Source organism: Setaria viridis, chromosome 7 (genome assembly GCF_005286985.2).
Source record: "Setaria viridis chromosome 7, Setaria_viridis_v4.0, whole genome shotgun sequence".
NCBI classification, from domain to species: domain Eukaryota; kingdom Viridiplantae; phylum Streptophyta; class Magnoliopsida; order Poales; family Poaceae; genus Setaria; species Setaria viridis.
The window spans coordinates 24,629,076-24,639,598 of NC_048269.2; the positions used below are offsets into that span (position 1 = coordinate 24,629,076).

General features: G+C 48.6%; 1 non-coding gene across 1 annotated transcript; it reads left to right on the top strand.

The window, feature by feature from the left end:
• Nucleotides 1-4,077: 4,077 nt before the first annotated feature.
• On the top strand, nucleotides 4,078-4,150 carry TRNAA-UGC (transfer RNA alanine (anticodon UGC)). Its single transcript has one exon. It is a non-coding gene; the product is annotated as a tRNA-Ala (tRNA).
• The last annotated feature ends 6,373 nt before the right edge of the window (nucleotides 4,151-10,523 follow it).

Sequence of the window (10,523 nt, forward strand, 5' to 3'; positions counted from 1 at the left end):
ACACGTTCGGTCACAACTCGCAACACAGCACGAGCAAGGAAGGGTTTTCTCCTCTGCTTTCCACCTTTTCCCCCGCTTTTCTTCGAGCCCACGGCGGCCCTGAGTCAGCGTCGCGTCCGACTCGGCGCCGAGTCACGCCCGCGAGCGCGAGCGCTGTGCCGGTCGCCAGAATCGACAGCACCGATCCGGTCGTGGGTTGGTCGCCGGTGCCGATCGAGCCAGCCGGGCGAGACGAGACACAGCTCGCTCGCCCCTGGGCCCTGGCCCCCTGTCATTTTCTATCACAAAATCGCGAGCTCATTCGTAGGTGGAACTCCATGCCTCCATGCGCTGGCTGGTTCAAGCGCGTGCGCGTGTGTCGAGCCATTAACCTGCGTTGTCAGCGGTGATGCGATCCGGCACGGACGCCAGCTTTGGTTGGGTCTATGCGTGTCTTGGCCGATCGGGATTCGTGGTGGTTGCAGCCTTGCTGGTTGGGGTTTCGGAAGGTCAAAATGGATAAGGTCGACTTGGCTTTATTTGCATTGACCCCAACTAAAGCTGTTGCGGCGAAAAGGTCGCGAGCGCACAAGGAAAAGGGCGAGAAATCGGGGTCTGTACTCTCGACTCGAGAGCCCATGGAATATAGTATTTTCGTTGCTATATACCTGGTGAGTAGATAAGGATTCGGATATATTGAAAACGTGCTTACACATAGTAGCCCCCTAGTGTTCAGTGCTTTATTGGTGCCGGAGATGAAAGCAGCGTGTGTATGGTGCCAAATTGGTCCTTGCATGCGTCGGTGTCTCAAATAAGCACAATACCGTCATTGGATAAACTACCCCGTTTAGTGTAATGTGTGTAGTGCATAAATGACGTACGGGTGTTAAATTCAAATGATAATACTTTAGGAAACACAAAAGGAAATGTATGTAGTGTATAAGTAGCCTTAAAACTTAGGTTTTTGAAACATAACTTGTATACGTAAAAGGAGGTAATATAAGCTAAGGTCCTGTTTGGATCTACCCATCTAAAGTTTAGCTCGCTAAAGTTTAGAGATTTCTTTTTAGCTGGCTAAACTTTAGCAAGGGGTGTTTGGATCCACTAGCTAAATGCTAGTTATTAAAAATAAATTACTATGATACCCTTCATTAATTGTAGTGGGGACTTTTACCGAGATAATGGAGGGGTAGAATTGTCTTTAAACATCTTTACTTGGGTTTAGCTGGTTTAGCAAGTTGGAATCAGCTAGGCTAAATTTAGTGGTCTTTATATTAGCCACCCTGTTTGGATCCAAATGAGCTAAATTTAGCTAGCTAAAGTTTAGATGATGGATCCAAACAGGATCTAAGAGGTGAACGCTGCAGAGTTCATTGAATTGCAATGCAATGCACTATTTAACTGTTACCTTTCATTGGTAGTGTTGATAATCCGCTACTACTGCTATTGCGGGGGACAATTGCGGCGGCTAGCTATTCAGCGCCTTTGGTTAAGGTCAAGGGATGGATAAGCTTTCACTATTACCACATGACTAATCCGATGATCAAATATCAATATGGTTGCACACACGAAATGCATTCAGCTTGTACTTAGCCGCAGGTGCGAGTGCTCTGCTTCTTTTTTTTTTATACCTTTTGCGTGCCGTGAAGTGTAAACTCCGATCCTGGCCCCACTAGTGTAGTAGTGTTCCTTCCCGCTAGTGAGGTGGTCACCAAAATGAATCAAACCAGTGGATGTATTGAACATTTAAACTTACCTGTGGAGCTGACGACAGGACACACATGATCGATTCTCGTTGCCGATTCAAACACTGAGGAGCTCTCTTACCGTTCTCTTTTCCTAATCTGCGAGCTCAGATACTAGGCTTTAGTGAGCAACTACGCAACCAAACCACTGCGTTCTTTTATCTCCGCCATTTGAATATTTTTCACGTCTTCTCCTCTTCGCTTAACGGGGGCGCATGGTAATAAAGACAGGGGCAGTGTAAAGTTGTAATGGAAGGGGCAAAATACTCCAATGGGCTCGACCGTCATGTCACATGGAAACTTTACAATCAGAAAAGCAATGGAACAGTATAGATTATGACATGGCCGTAATCAAGAAGTTTAATTAAGGATGGGGCCTCCACCATGTGGCAGATGATCAGGAACAGCAACTCCGCGCATCATGCTGCAAAGGCTTGCACGCATTACGAGCGCATGAGACTTTTTGTTTAAGTTGATGTAAAGAAAAGGGCTTTTTGTTAGGTTATGCTCTGCGTGTTTGCTTCCCAATCAAGAGCTTAATTGCTTGAAGTGGCTGATGAGTGGTGATGGCCTAAAACAAATCAGATCAAACGGATCAAGGCGAAAGGGTGTTGTGCGCTGCCGGCACGGCCTGGCCTGGTGGTTCAGGTTCAGGTCCCGCGCGCCTTGTTTGGTTTCCTGTTGCGGTGTTGTGTCACTGATGAATCAGCTAGTACTTACTTCTTAACCAACTCTTTGATTTGCTCCCGTCTTCTCACATCAGTGGCCCTGTGTGCCTGTATGGGATCTTCTCCGGAGGACAGGATTATATTTCATATTTCTTTGTTGTCTCAAATATGAGCTGAAATCGTATTCAGTACGTAAACAAATACTTAACTGTCCTCCGTACTGCATTTTATTACGTTTAGTGCAAATTCCTGCTCTCCGCAAAACAGAAGTAACCAAACTAGCAAATGTAACGGGAAAGGGTTTATTAATTCATCTATTTAAGATCATTTTAAAGCTAGTACATACGTGTGAAGACACACTAGTATCACAATAAGACGCAACGGTTTTCCCTAATTTTTTTTTTTTGTGTATAGTATGGTCGACGAAACTGATAAAGACCAGCATGACAGCAAAATTCCAACCAGAAAGGTCCTTCCTCACACTTTGGAGTACAAAGATGCTAACTATACAAAACATGGCCAATCAGTGAGCCGAGCTGTCACAACGATGCTCATTCCAAATCCATAAAAGTCGCAAATCCCGTGCACCGACTGGACTGGACTGACGAAGCATACTACGCGGCAACCAAGTTAATGGCGATTAGAAAGCTCCCAACTTAAGCCGTGTTCCCCTTAATTTTGTTCTGGCCGGCGGCCGGTCATGGGCCTCGTGGCCTCGCGGTGCACCGGCGTGGCGACACTTGTGGCGCTCTCCGGCTTTGCTGCACGGAGATGGGAGTAGGACGAGGAAAAAGAAGGATCTGCGGTGATGTTGATCGCGGAAATCCTTCGCTCCATTACAAGGAATCTGCCGAGCTCGTTCCGTGGTGGCGTGATCAGTTAAACAAAGTCAAGAAGTAGTCCTACTATCGCGGAAGAATCTGGATGGATGGTTCATTGCTTTTTTTTTTTTTTGAGATGGCTCTTTCCTGGAACGAAATTGTGGCAGTGCTGCTGACGGATCATGAAGTCAGTGTTTACGTTGGCGAATCATGAGTACTGTTACCCAAAAATGGATATTTGCCAATTAGTGATAGTTCACCAGATGGTTTTAACTATTATTATATGGTTTTAAACGCTACTGATAGACCCGCTTAGATCCACTCAGTTAATCTATTAGCGGGCTGGTTAGAATTAGTCATTGGACTAAGCAAAGAGTTTCTCTGTCCCAAACTATAAGGTGATTTTAACTTTTTTTTTTAATTCATAGATTTTACTATGCACTTAGATATAACTTATATCCAAATACATAATAACATTTATGAATTAAAAAAATTTATAATTGAGGAGGGGGGAGTATTAGCGAGTGCGTCTAGATCCACCCTAGCTAAGATTAGCCGGACTGAAATGGATTCACAGATTGTTACCTGGTTTTCAATATTCGTTGAATTTCTAAAATAGTTGGTACTTGGTAGGTCTTACGAATGCTGATGGGTAGTGGAAATGGACTTGGAAGTTGTACCGCAAGAATTTCCAAGGAAGAGAGAGAGTGGGCGGCATATGGCCCATCATTTGGCAAGGAGGGGAAGCCCGGGAACAACATCGGCCCATGTGGGAACAGAGTACCCACTATTGGGAAATATGATTAGGCCCATGTGAGATCCGATTAAATATAGATATCAATAATTAATATGGATCTAACGCTAGGGGATGTAGCTCAAATGGTAGAGCGCTCGCTTTGCATGCGAGAGGCACGGGGTTCGATCCCCCGCATCTCCAGAGTTTTTTTTTTTGCTTCTGCACTGAATTAGGAGTATACTGACTAAGTAAAAGCACAAACGAGCATGTAAGACCATGGGCCTCAAAGTTAATCCCAGATCATGCGCTTCCTACCCCACAAAAAAATTTGCTGGTTGACGGTGTACATTCATAAGTAATTTGTTGCTCTGTCGTGCATGCAGCAAGCAAATGGCAACACCCTTGATTGAACTATGCTGCATCAGATTACCTCTGTCTGAAGCTCTACAGAGTACAGACTTCCGAGGATAATTTCAGACGGGAACATTATAAGGTTTTGAGTTCATCGGGCAACAGAAGTTCCATGCCATGTTAGTATGTTACGCTCTTGCGCTTCTCGGCAGGCAGATCGCGATGTAAAAGGAAAATGTGAAAGTAAAAAATCAGAGAGGAGAAAGGGGACAGTGACGAGGGGACCTTTCGCTTTTACTCCTTTTGCCCTTTCGTGAGATGGAATGGAATTCCCCAGATTCAACCACCACCTAAGCTTTGCCCGCGCCCCGAAGAGATCACGATTCGCGTCGTGGTCGTCACCTTTGACTATGGTGCGAACGCATGAGATCATCCGAAGATGGGCGAACTCGCTGGTACGTTGTTCTTGTTCCCACTGCAATCTGCACAGTCGTTTCCCACGAGAGCGAAAGCGGTACTCAGGCGCTGTGTACGCAATTTTTTTCCGGACTGATGATACTTGACTACTGTTCAAAGAAGCCGACGTAGGAGGGGTTCGGAGCCTTCAGTCTTCAGTCTCAACTCATTTCTTTCGCTGGAACTGGTTGCTAGGAGTATCGTCTAATGATCGTGCCTTCAAATCCGTTTTTCTTACTCTCTGCTTCCTGTTCGCACGATAGCCCTTTGTATAAACTCATCGTGTTCTCTAATCCTCTCATATGCATCTTGACATCATGACATGCAACAATGGAATGACCAGACCTGCTATATATAATAAACAGCACGGCGCAACAGAAGCTACAAGAATCAAGAACGGATGCATCGTTTGACACCGTCGACTCGAAAAAAGAAATGCCCATTAAGCAGCTAGAAAACGGCGACGCACCTCCGACCCACTCCTTTGATCGATTGGCTTTTGCCTAAACTAGCTAAGAAATCCAACACCGTTAGCTAGCTAGTAGTACTCCGAGGCGATCCGCAGCAAGGTCAGCCTGTCACCGCACGAAGTCAGCGGAGCCGTGGCCGTCGTCGAAGTTGAGGGCGTAGCTGAGGGCGTCGTAGTGGAAGCTGCTGAACCGGCTGCCGCCCCTGCGCCACCTCCCCGCCCGCTCCGAGTGCAGCCTCCGCAGCCCGGCGCGCAGCCTCCAGTAGAGGCTCCTCACCAGGTACGACGACCTGCCCTTGCAGGCCCCGCTCGCCACCGCGGCCTCCACGGCGACCACCACCGCAGCCATCCGCGTCCGAGACTCGGAGAGCAGGAGATGGTGCCAAGAGCAAACGGTGCGCAGCTGCAGCTCTCCTTTGCTTGGTGGCGCAGCCCTGCAGCGTTGGTTTGTGTGGAGATTGCGATGCGGGCAAAGTGCCGCGAGGGCGGTGGAATATATAACTCGTCTCTCCGTCCGATCGGACGGAGCTTTTCCCCGTCCGGTTACGCCCAGGGCAGGTTTTAACAGCGCTGCGTGCGCCCACGAGCTGGGGAATGGATCGGTCCGATCGGCGGGGGGTGGTCTGTCTTGGTGGACTACTGGGTGCCTGCTGGGCCGTGTGGATCCAGCTCGCGATGGGTCGCAGCACTGCCACACCCCACCATGTGGGCGGCTGAGGAATTTTTGGCATGGCTATTTCGGCCGCCGCCGCATCGGGCGCGGAATGTTGGGCGCGCGCGCGGATCTCCGTGCCGGTCACGGAGACGGCATGGACTCGTGCCGCAGCTACAGCGGACCGCCTGCGCCGCTGCACGCGCGCTCCGGGGGGCGGTGTGCCTGCCTTCGGGGTGCGAGACCGTGGAAAGGCGCGAGCGGCCTTGCGGCTCTTGGACGAGCGTCAGCGGCGCACATTTTCTCCATGTTTTGCGTTCCGCCTGCAGCCTGCGTCTTTGCCTCTTTGGTTGGCTGCAGCCTGCAGCAGTGAGCGGCAGCGGTTGACCCACTGCTGCATTTGCATCTGCAGCGCTGAGAGGTTGCACAAGGTCGGATGATGCAGATAGCGTCCTGGCTAGCAAAACACACTGGAGCTGGATATACATGTACCCTTGGCAACTTGGTCCAAGCACAGTACAACATCGAGCCTCGACTAGTAGTACTTCTGTACCGGGAAGTCGATCATGTACGTGCATGTCAGCAGACAGTAGTCCTTGTGTCCTTCCTTCAGTCATCAGTGTTATCCCGCGTCAGCTCGTGGTGTAGACTTTTGGATGCAGGCATCCGAACTTTTGTGATTGTTCGACGCCAGCTCGCGACGCGAAGTAGCGTCACATCGATCGCCCCAGTCGCCTCGCCTGGCCACTGGCCTCCCCCAAAGCACGGCCATACGCCGATACGAGCAGGACAGCCGCTGCCGGAAATGTACTATCGAACGAACTATTTTTCTCTCACAACAAATTAGCCGTTTCAGCTTTTCAGCCGGCTCATAAGTCTAGCTCGTAATTTAATACTTGCCAGTGCAGTTTCTAACTCTCCACAGTAGGAAACACAGTACCGCACTAGCGCGACGTCGGCTCTGCAGATTTGTCTGCTGGTTCGACGCGACCACTCGGCCCTTCCCCATTATCCTGTATCCGATCCCGTTGCGGGGGGAGAGGCGCGGATGCACGGATCGAAAACGCTTGTCTTTGGTGAGCCCAGCCCTGGAGCTGACGAACTCTGATGGGGGCGCCTGAATTGATACTTCGATCGATTCTCACGATGCTTCGCTTGCCTTTTACCCCCTGGCCGGACCCCGGAAGCTGCGAGATGCACGCTGAAACAGTGAGGTTGGGCCGTGCAGAGCTGGTGGCTGTGATGGCGTACGGTACCATTTTTTTTTTATTTGACGGAACCTATCACTTTCCCTCGTCTGATGCATCGTGCATTCCCTGGCACCAGCAAATCAAAGAATGTGTTTTTTTTTCCTTTGAGAACACGACAAACCGTTCGTCGTTCTGATCGGCTAATACTAATACTCGCCTCCAAACCTGTTGGTAAGTGGGCTTTGCTGAAGGCCCAAAAGGCTTGGTTTGGTACTGCGTTCGTTCTCGGAAATCTAGGCCTGCATGCACGCGCGGGTGGGGGGATTTTTGGGCCACCTGGATGGGCCATGCCCATGCCTCCCATTCACTTCGCACGGCACGGCCCAAATCAGTGCAAATATCCTGGACCTTCCTCCGTCCTCTAATTCCTCAGTCATTTTCGGGGGCCGTAGGCCGTAGCATTGCTCCTCCACAACCACAAGAACCAACACGGCAACCTCCTCACGAGTGACAGCGATGGACGGACTAACAACAAGCTGCGTCACGCTTGACAGATGGCAACTGACAATGATACGTGAGGAAGAGCCGAAGAAACAACTTTTCATATTCACCATAGTTCAGTATAGAACAGGGTTGTGGCCTGTGGAAGGGTCGAAAGTCGAATATCAGTCAAACTCCATCTGTATCCATGTCCTTCAAGTCGAATAGATTTTAATTGATGTTCTTTTCTCACTTTATTCTTAAAAAAATTATAGATCCACACAAAATTGCGCCATCCATTCTCCTTTTTTTCAATAAAACATGGTTATGACCTCAAGCTCTAAGAGATAAACTATAATGGAACGAAGAAATGCTTCAAACACCCCAACAGAGTTCGGGATGAGAGAAACTATTAGCTGATCTTAATGCCAAAATTACATCCGCGTGAGGTCGTATCCAATGTACAGCGTGCAAGAACACCATGTCCTTATAAGGTGAAAAAGAGGTATGATGCAGCGCAGTAGAGGATACTTTAAAGTGAAACGACTGTTATAGTTCGGCGTTCATAGCGTCTTGTTTCAACAACAGAAAAATAGTTTGTGTGAAAAACAGTTTGTGTGAGGATATTTCCTTTGAGATAGTGAAGGTGAACTAGATTTACACCACGCCAGGTTCTCATTCTTGGACCCTTCCAACTATCTTTCACATCCGACCCTTCCAACTAGCCCACTCAAGGAAACAAAAATCCTAGCTTGCCTACCATAGTACCACTCATGGCATCATATATACGTCACACCTTTTCGCCATAAACAGTTTGATCACGTCACAGACTCACAGCGTCTCAAGTATCGATTCGCAAAACAACAAGAGTAAACAACTAGTGTCTTGCGCGCGCCCCTGCGCGAATTAGGTAGTACAGAAGAACAGGCGATTAATATTAACCTGACATATATTGATACATGTTGTACACCACATTGTGCAGGGTGATCTAACGTAGACGGGCATAAAAAAAAAAGGGGAGTTCCGCCTTTAATTACTAACAAACTATATCCCGCAGATACCATGGTGGGAGCTGGTACAAAGGAAAAGGTTGAGAAAACTAACATCAATTAATGAGAGCTCCGTGGAGGGATGAGTGAATTGGAAAACGAGACGGGAAGATAAAGGTAGTAAACATACAGGAGCGAGGAAGCACCATTAGTTAGGGTTATGAAGAATAATCAGGTGGTAAATGTCGATCCAATGGCAGGATGTACAAATCGAGGTTCCAAATCCAATCCAAATAGAAAAATGAATATATATCTATATATAATTATTTAATCTCTAAATCACAACAAACACCTTCAGTAACATCAGCCCAAAACCAGAAGCAGGGAAAGAGGAGTCGGAGGGGAGCAACACAACGCGGCAACTGCTACACATCGTCGCCGTCGCGGCGCTAAGGGGCAGCAGGCGACGGCAGGAGGTGTAGAAAGCGGCGCTGCACTTTGGGGCGAAGCAGAGCAAGCGAGGGTATCTCGAGTCTTCCGAGCCTAGATTTTTTTACCGATTGAATCACCGTTTCACGTGTGGGCCGCACGGTGAGGCGGAGTCCTCAACGTAGACTAGCTATCGACGTGGGTAGCGCGGTTACGCGCCGCGTTTGTTATATTCTAATGGCGTGGACTGGGACGAGGCAATTCGGAGCTTACCTGCCCCGTCGGGTATCCTTTTACGACTGACACGTAGCGGAGAGAAAAGAGGAAGGATGTGTTGTGCGGTACTAAACTTTATTCCCACGTTAGATGAACTAAACTAAATTAAAATAAAAATCCTTTTACCTTCTTCCCTACCCTCCTGCTACCCCAGCACCTACTACCGCCGGAACTCCAACTATCGCTGGTTGAAACTTCTGCCCACTGTCCGCCGCACCTAATCTCCATCTCCGACGACGGTGGAGCATTGCCCGGACGTGCCTAACCTACCCCGCCACATGCGAACTCTTGCGCGGTGTAGGCAAGATCCTTCGTGTGTCGGCGAGTAACGAAGCGAGCGGAGGATTGGCCCGAACAGAGGAGCCTTGAATCGGCGACGAGACGGAGGCTCGTCGATTCGACCGCAAGGTGAGCTCAAGCGGGTGGCGTCGCGTTGATTTGGACGCTGGGAAGCTCAACGAGGCAGCGGAGCGTCGATTTGACCGTTGAAGGACCCCGATGGGGTGCGGCAGTCCTTCTCGTCACCTCTACCCTATGGCGGGCGAGCACCGTCGCACGTTGAAGCTTCGCCGACCTAGCTGCGGGGCAAGCGAGCTCCAACGGTGCAGTCGAGCGCCGCTGCGCAGGTGAGGGGAAGAAGCAGCGGTGGACCCGCATAGGTAGGCAGCGACGGCGAGGGGAGGGGAGCAGCGATGGGTAGGCGCAAGCGGAGGAACGGCTGCATGGGGAGGCGAGCAAAATGACGACGATGGCGACGGGCGGGAAGGAGCCGGTGGGAGAGAGCGATAAATGAGGAGCAAGGATGTCCCAGAACACCTTAGTCCAATTTTATGAATTAGAGGACCAAAGGGTGTAATCCGAACTTTAATCCACCTGTTTGGGGTGCTTAGAACTAAAAGTGCAAATTTCTAAAAATCTTTAGTCTGCGCGGAACGTTTCATGGAGATAATGGTACCGGCGGGACCAAAGAACCATTATATATTTTTTCGGTATATATTGTAGAAATTACTCCGATAATTTATTTTCAACTACTTCCATAAAAATTAAAAAAATGAATGCTACTTTTTTTAAAAAGGACAGTTTCTACGTATTATTGCGCACATTTTCTGAACAAAAGAAAATCAAAATATTCATATGCAAACCAATTTTCTTTTCAACATACATGAACCACGCGAATGTTGCTGCAAACATCTTCCATCTATTTTTTCCGCAAATGTTACATAAGGGCAATTTCATAACAAAGTTACAGGCATATAAAAATCATAAAAATACTTCATTGTAT